Raw genomic sequence first — 5951 nt, 5'->3', positions numbered from 1 at the left:
CATGTGAATTGTGTATCTCTAAATAAAACTTGTGAGGGCACAGGAGTGAGGAGATGGGGCAACTCCATGTGAGGCGAATTCTTCCACTCTGGTTTTTCACCAAGAGGAGACCAACGCTGTAACAAACTCTGATTTTGTTCATCTCTGAAGACTGGGCAGCATCCCCATACCACCCTCATGAATTAGAGAAAGAATGGAGTAGTATTTAAGTAGCAGGTAAAACTACAACTCTGCCTAAGAAAACACACTTTTCAGTGGCTTAGCCTTGCTTGCTGAGCTGATCTGCCAGGCTGCACCATCTGCCAGAGCAGGCAACGTGACTTCTAACGAGATCCAGTCATGCAGTGAAGAGATTAATTCACCTTAGTTATAATACCTATTGAACAACTCATTAAATCAACCAGGCTGTGCCATCCAGCATCCGTGATGTCTCACCCTGGCCCTGGGGTCATCAGTGGGCAGCTGTGACCATAAGTGATGGAGAAGACATTTTCCCAGGAGAGTGTCTGTTTCCTGGAACTCAGGCATCACTGATTATTTTCCCTGTGTTGCCCATTCCAATCTTTCCTTTCCAATCTTATCCCCTAGAGGGGCTATGCAGCTTTTTAGTGACTTGAAATCAAGGTATTAAATCAGTAATATTCTGATTACAGGCAAGTTCTGGAGGTAACACCTGTGGGCTTATAACGACACCACGTTAGCACCATATAGATCTACAATCTGCTGTTGTCTCTGCACAGGTAGGAGCCAACTCATCTAAGAGGTCAAATTTTGTTTCCTTATTCCTGCAAAGCCTTGAAGTGTGTTACACTTGGAAGACGTAAGGACTTTCAGGAATGCCAAAGCAATTGCACGTGTTTTTCAGAAATTATAACTTCTTCAAACATGAGTCTTTTCAAAGAAAATTGACCCAGCAGGTACAGAAATCTCAGCTAACAGAAAGCACATGACATCCACCACATTTTAAGGTTCCCATTTGGCTAGTGGGGTCATTTCTGTTAAGAAGCACCTTGGAGCATGAGTCACACCCTGACCTGCAAAGGACCGGTCACTTTACTCCGAGATGAGGAGTCTTTCCAGGCAGAGCACGCCACATGTGTGTCTCCCATCTCTGTTCTTAGCACTCAGCCAAGGGTGTCCACAGGGCCCCAACCTGCAGGACAAATTAGAGGGGCTTTTTTTTTTTTTTTTTTTCTCCTCTTTCCTCTGGTTTCCCTTCAGCCTCAAGGACTGGACTTGTACCACCATCTCAGTTTGATGTGAGCTGCAGGCAGCTGTCAGATGGCAACATTGCTCACCAATACATGAATGGGAATTGAGTCAGCAACTTGGGAAGTAAAGGTTTAGCTTCTGTAACTGTTCCTTTAAACCACCCAGTCCCTAGGACCTACTGAGCTATTTTACCTTTAAAAATAACCATGTTCTGGGAAGGAAGAACATACACATCATCCCCTCCAGCAAGGCAAACCTGTCTGATGCCAGAGCTTCAACCATTTCGAACACTGTGCTTCAAACAGCAAAAGTCACTTACCAACATACTCTGAGAGGAGCACAACAAAGAATGGAGTCACCAGGTCATTGATTCCCAGCCACCAGCTAGGTGTTGAATTGCTCAGATAAGCAGGATTCTTGAAAGATCTAGCAAAGAATGAGGGAAGGCAGGTACCTGCATCAGCCCTGCACAAAGGAAAGGCAAAAAAGTATAACTGCTAAACTAAGGGAGCAGAGATCATGTGCTGACAGGCTTTTCTGCAGCAACACAGGTGAGATAAGAAGCACACAAGTCCTTGGAGAGGCTCTGGTATGATCCACAGATCCCACACACAGGCCAGCTGACATTTCACCAAACAAAGCAGCCCAGGCTCCTCAAAGCCTCTGTTTGAAGAAGTGCAGACCAGGGTTTTCAAGATCCAGGTGGCTTGAGACCCTTCTACCCCCAGGGCAGGGCTGCCCTTTAGCAGAGCAGCACACTGCTGAGCCTCAGGTGGAAAGCCAAGGCTGTTATCAGCACAGCTCTCCTGGCAAAACATCACGGGTCAGGATAGTTCCCAATCGAGCAGCCTCCTCCCAACAACCAGTGTGTTATTTCCAGACTGCCCCAGCCCCAGGACACCGTGCTCTGACATAGACACACACACTGAGCTTGTTTCTAAAGACGACAGATGCTCCTCACACCTCCTGGCCACCTCGCAAACCCCTCCCTGCCCGTGTTTCTCACATCCTGCTTCACACAAAAGAGGTTTCTTAGCAACACAACTCATCTCCTCTGGTTCAAACACCTTGAATTTATCTCAAAAGATTCAGGTCTTTTCCCATTTTTTGGTTACATCTTGTCACAAAAGAGCTGATCTCATCACTCCTGAGCTCCAGGTCTGATTTCAGAAACATGGGACAAAGTTTCAGCAGGTATTCGCATCAGGAGCTGTCAGCCAGGGAAGTTTCCCTGCAAAACCAACTCACTTGTGGCAGTGCTGGTCTAACCCCACACACACCCCATGGCAAACGTGGGGCAGGAGCTTCGCTCCCCCTCTTACCTTCTGGATGAACAGCTGCTGGAAGAGGAGGATGAGTGCATTGATCCTTGGAATGTCAATGTGGGTCTGGAAGAGAGGGTGGGTCACACACACCAGCTGTGCTTTCCAGGGGCACAGTAACTCCTCATGGGCTAACAGAGGGGAATCCACCCCTCAGTGTCCCTCCAGGCAAGAGCTGCACTTGCTGACAAGCATAGTGAGGACTGCAGATGACAGCTGCACTGAGAAAATCAGAAAAACAGCTTAATCTCCAGTCTCCTCTGCTCAGGCATGGGCAGGTACCCGGAACTGGGAAAGAGCTGGGGTCTGAATTCTAGTTATGGGGTCAATTTAGGGAAGGCTTAAACTACTACATGTAAGAAGACAGACAGAAACATGGTGTCCTGTCCCAGGGAGAAGATTCCTGATAGCTACAGCTAGCGGAAGTCCCTGCATGCCCTTAACCACACGGACAAGCGGCAACAAGGGAGAGGAAAGGTACATAACCAAGGCAGAAAGCCAGGCAACAGGCAGAGGGCTCGTATCTGTCAGTAGGTGTCTTGATGGTGCTTCTTGTCCTGGGAATCATAACACTGCTGGATGAAGCTGAAGCACTCCTCCCATTTGTGCTGCAGGGTCAGCTTTCACTGCTCCATGTTTGCAGGGAGATAACCCTGTGGCAGGAAAAGCTGTGTCAGGGCAAAGCCCCTTCCCTCACCACAAACCTCCCCCTGAAATCCTGCCGGTCAGCTGTGCACCTGGAAGCATCAGGCACAGAGACTCAGGAGCTGGGGAAGAAGCTCTCATGGATTTTGGCTTTCCCAGCCCCTGATGCCTTTACTGATCTTGGAGCAACCCACCTTCATGGGATTCAGTTTCCCAAAACAAGAGGGAACCACACAGACTGGTTCCCAGCACCAGTCTGGGCTTTGTGCTCAGAGAGGATGTAGCAACTCACTCCCTCACAAAAAAAAACCAAAACAAACAAAACCCAAACCCTACAGCTCACCCGTAGGCTGGGCACAGATACAAAATGAGCAAAACTGGTTACGGGACACAACGAAGGTCTAGCAGCGCGTGTCCCTGGCTCAGCACAGTCCCCCCAGACCCGTGTCACAGCTCTGGGTACTCACTGAGAGGAGACGCCACGTCACGGGCCAGACCTTTCCGGGCACACTGGGCCAGCTGCATTTCCGCAGCTCATCTGCAAAGGGACAGTGGTGGCAGTGGGTTAGATCCTAGGCACATCCAGGCACCACTCCACCCAGAAGGAGAGGAAAGCCCAGTCTGCTCCTTCAGGCTATGGAGACACTCGAGCCTCCATGAAGGCTCCACATCAGCAACGACAGGGGACGTGTGTCTGCAGCAAGGGGAGGAGAGACGTTTTCAGCTCAGTCTGGGCACAGGACTGGTGGCTGCAGGGTTTCCAGTACTCCAGAGCCTCAGTTTTCATGCAGAGCCCAACAGTCCCCAGTGATCACAACCACCATTTGTGAGATGGAAAGACTGGAAACGGACAGGCAGCTGATGGAGGACATAACCACCTGCCAACAGAGCAGTCTGTGCAACTATCCCGCTTGGAACAACTGCAGGTAGTCATTTCATCCATGCCAGAGCAGACCTGACTGCGACCTGAAGCAGACAGCAGGCCCCCTCTGCCTTTCCCTTCCCCCCACAGGCACTCACGTTTTGCCACACTCACCCAGGTCCATGCTGTGGCTGGAAAGGAGCTGCCAAAACTTCTCCGGGCGGGTTTTCTCCCTCAGCATCTCGGGGGCAGCACCCGAAGCGTTCTGGTCAGAGATTCGGGTGACAAGCAGAATGATGGGCTGAAGGGGTCCACACACAGGCCTCCACTGCAAGGAGCAGATGGTGTGGTGAGGTGGGGACAGTCTGCACCTCTCCAACCCCACCTTGCTCTTCTGGCCACTGTCAGAGATCTGCCGCTGCAGATTCCACCCCTCTCTTCCCCAGCCCCAGCAAACAGAGCACCACTGGCCTGCTCTGATGGATCAGCTGGTTCACAGGCTTCTGTTGTGGCTCTTCCATCATTTCCCCCCATTTCTCCCTCATTCTCTTCCTCCTGCATCAGACACCTGGCTGCCAGGCGATTAGAATTCCCTCTTCCCATGGGAAGCCATGGGCAGAAGAGCACAGGAGATGAGACAGAAGGAGCTGTGGGAATCTCACAAGAACCAGCCTTCAGATCTGTTCTGCTTACTGCTAATCTGAAGAGTGATCAAGCTAATTGCTAGCACAGAGAGGAGGCAATGCCTGCTGAGTAACTTCCACAGCACAGGCAGCCGGCTGCCTGCCACGAGCAGGGGCTGACGCTGCCCAGTTCTCTGCCCAAACTGCCCCAACCTGGGGTCAGCAGGACCTCATCCAGACCTTGACTAAGAGCAGCACACTGGGCCACAAAGAAAGCAGACAGTGAGCAACTCCAAGCAAGAGCTTAACAGATCTCCACAATCCCCCAGCACCCAGGACACGGGATCCTCTGGGCCTGTACGCAGGATACTGAGCAGCAGAGGAGACTGAGGCATTAAGACCAGGCCTCCAGAAATGCTTCCCTGGAGTACAGGATACTATAAGGAGGTGAAAGGCTCTGTTGAGCCTACCATCTGTGCCACAGCCTCTCGTCTCTAACATGTGAGTAGCAGCAAGAGGCTGAGTTCAGCAGCCAGTCAGGGGAGTGCCAGAGCATGAGGCTGCTGCTGGGGACGGCTCTTACCAGCTGTCCTGGAGAGCTGGCCCTCGCTGCTGGACTTGACAACCTTGCAGTTGGTGGGCATATCGCCAAGAGCAGATTGGGCCTGCTCGGGTTTCACCTGCAGCTTGTGTGGTTCTCCAGAACCTGGGCTGCTGTGGCCTTGGCCACTTTTAGAGTTCAGAGTTTGCAAAGAAGAGGAGGAAGAGAAGTCCTCATCTTCATCACCACCGATGTCCCAGAAATCACTGGTGTTGTGAGAAAACTCATGAAACCTGGAGGCCTTCTTGCTTTTCATAGGCAGCATGTTGATACATACAGCAGCTTTACCTCCCCTTCCCTTAGTTCTTCTGTCTCCAAAGGGGAGCAGAGGGCTCAGACACCATTGCTAAAAAATACGCCTGTCTCCTTTGATGTGGCTGGTACAATGTGGATTTCTGGCCTTAAAGGACACCGGCACATGAGCTTTCACAGCGAGCTTTCGCAGAGCTCAAGGCAGCGTCACATGCCACTGCTGGCCTTCTCAGCACGAACATCACAGTGCCAGAGGGTGCTGGGGACCTCCACCCACTGCAGGACTGAGCAAAAACCCAGCAAAGCCTTGTGGCCTGCATCTCTAGAAGATAAACATCTCTAGAAGATAAACATCTCTCTCTAGAAGATAAACATCTCTCTCTAGAAGATAAACATCTCTCTCTAGAAGATAAACATCTCTCTCTAGAAGATAA

General features: G+C 50.9%; 1 pseudogene; it reads right to left on the bottom strand.

Moving 5' to 3' along the window:
* Positions 1–1671: 1671 nt before the first annotated feature.
* On the bottom strand, positions 1672–5530 carry LOC113490737 (annotated as a pseudogene).
* Between the last annotated feature and the right edge of the window lie 421 nt (positions 5531–5951).

Source organism: Athene cunicularia, unplaced genomic scaffold, assembly GCF_003259725.1.
Source record: "Athene cunicularia isolate RWA unplaced genomic scaffold, athCun1 SCF_26, whole genome shotgun sequence".
NCBI lineage: Eukaryota > Metazoa > Chordata > Aves > Strigiformes > Strigidae > Athene > Athene cunicularia.
The sequence above is the reverse complement of the archived record's forward strand: the minus strand, read 5'-3'. Positions and strand labels throughout refer to the sequence as shown.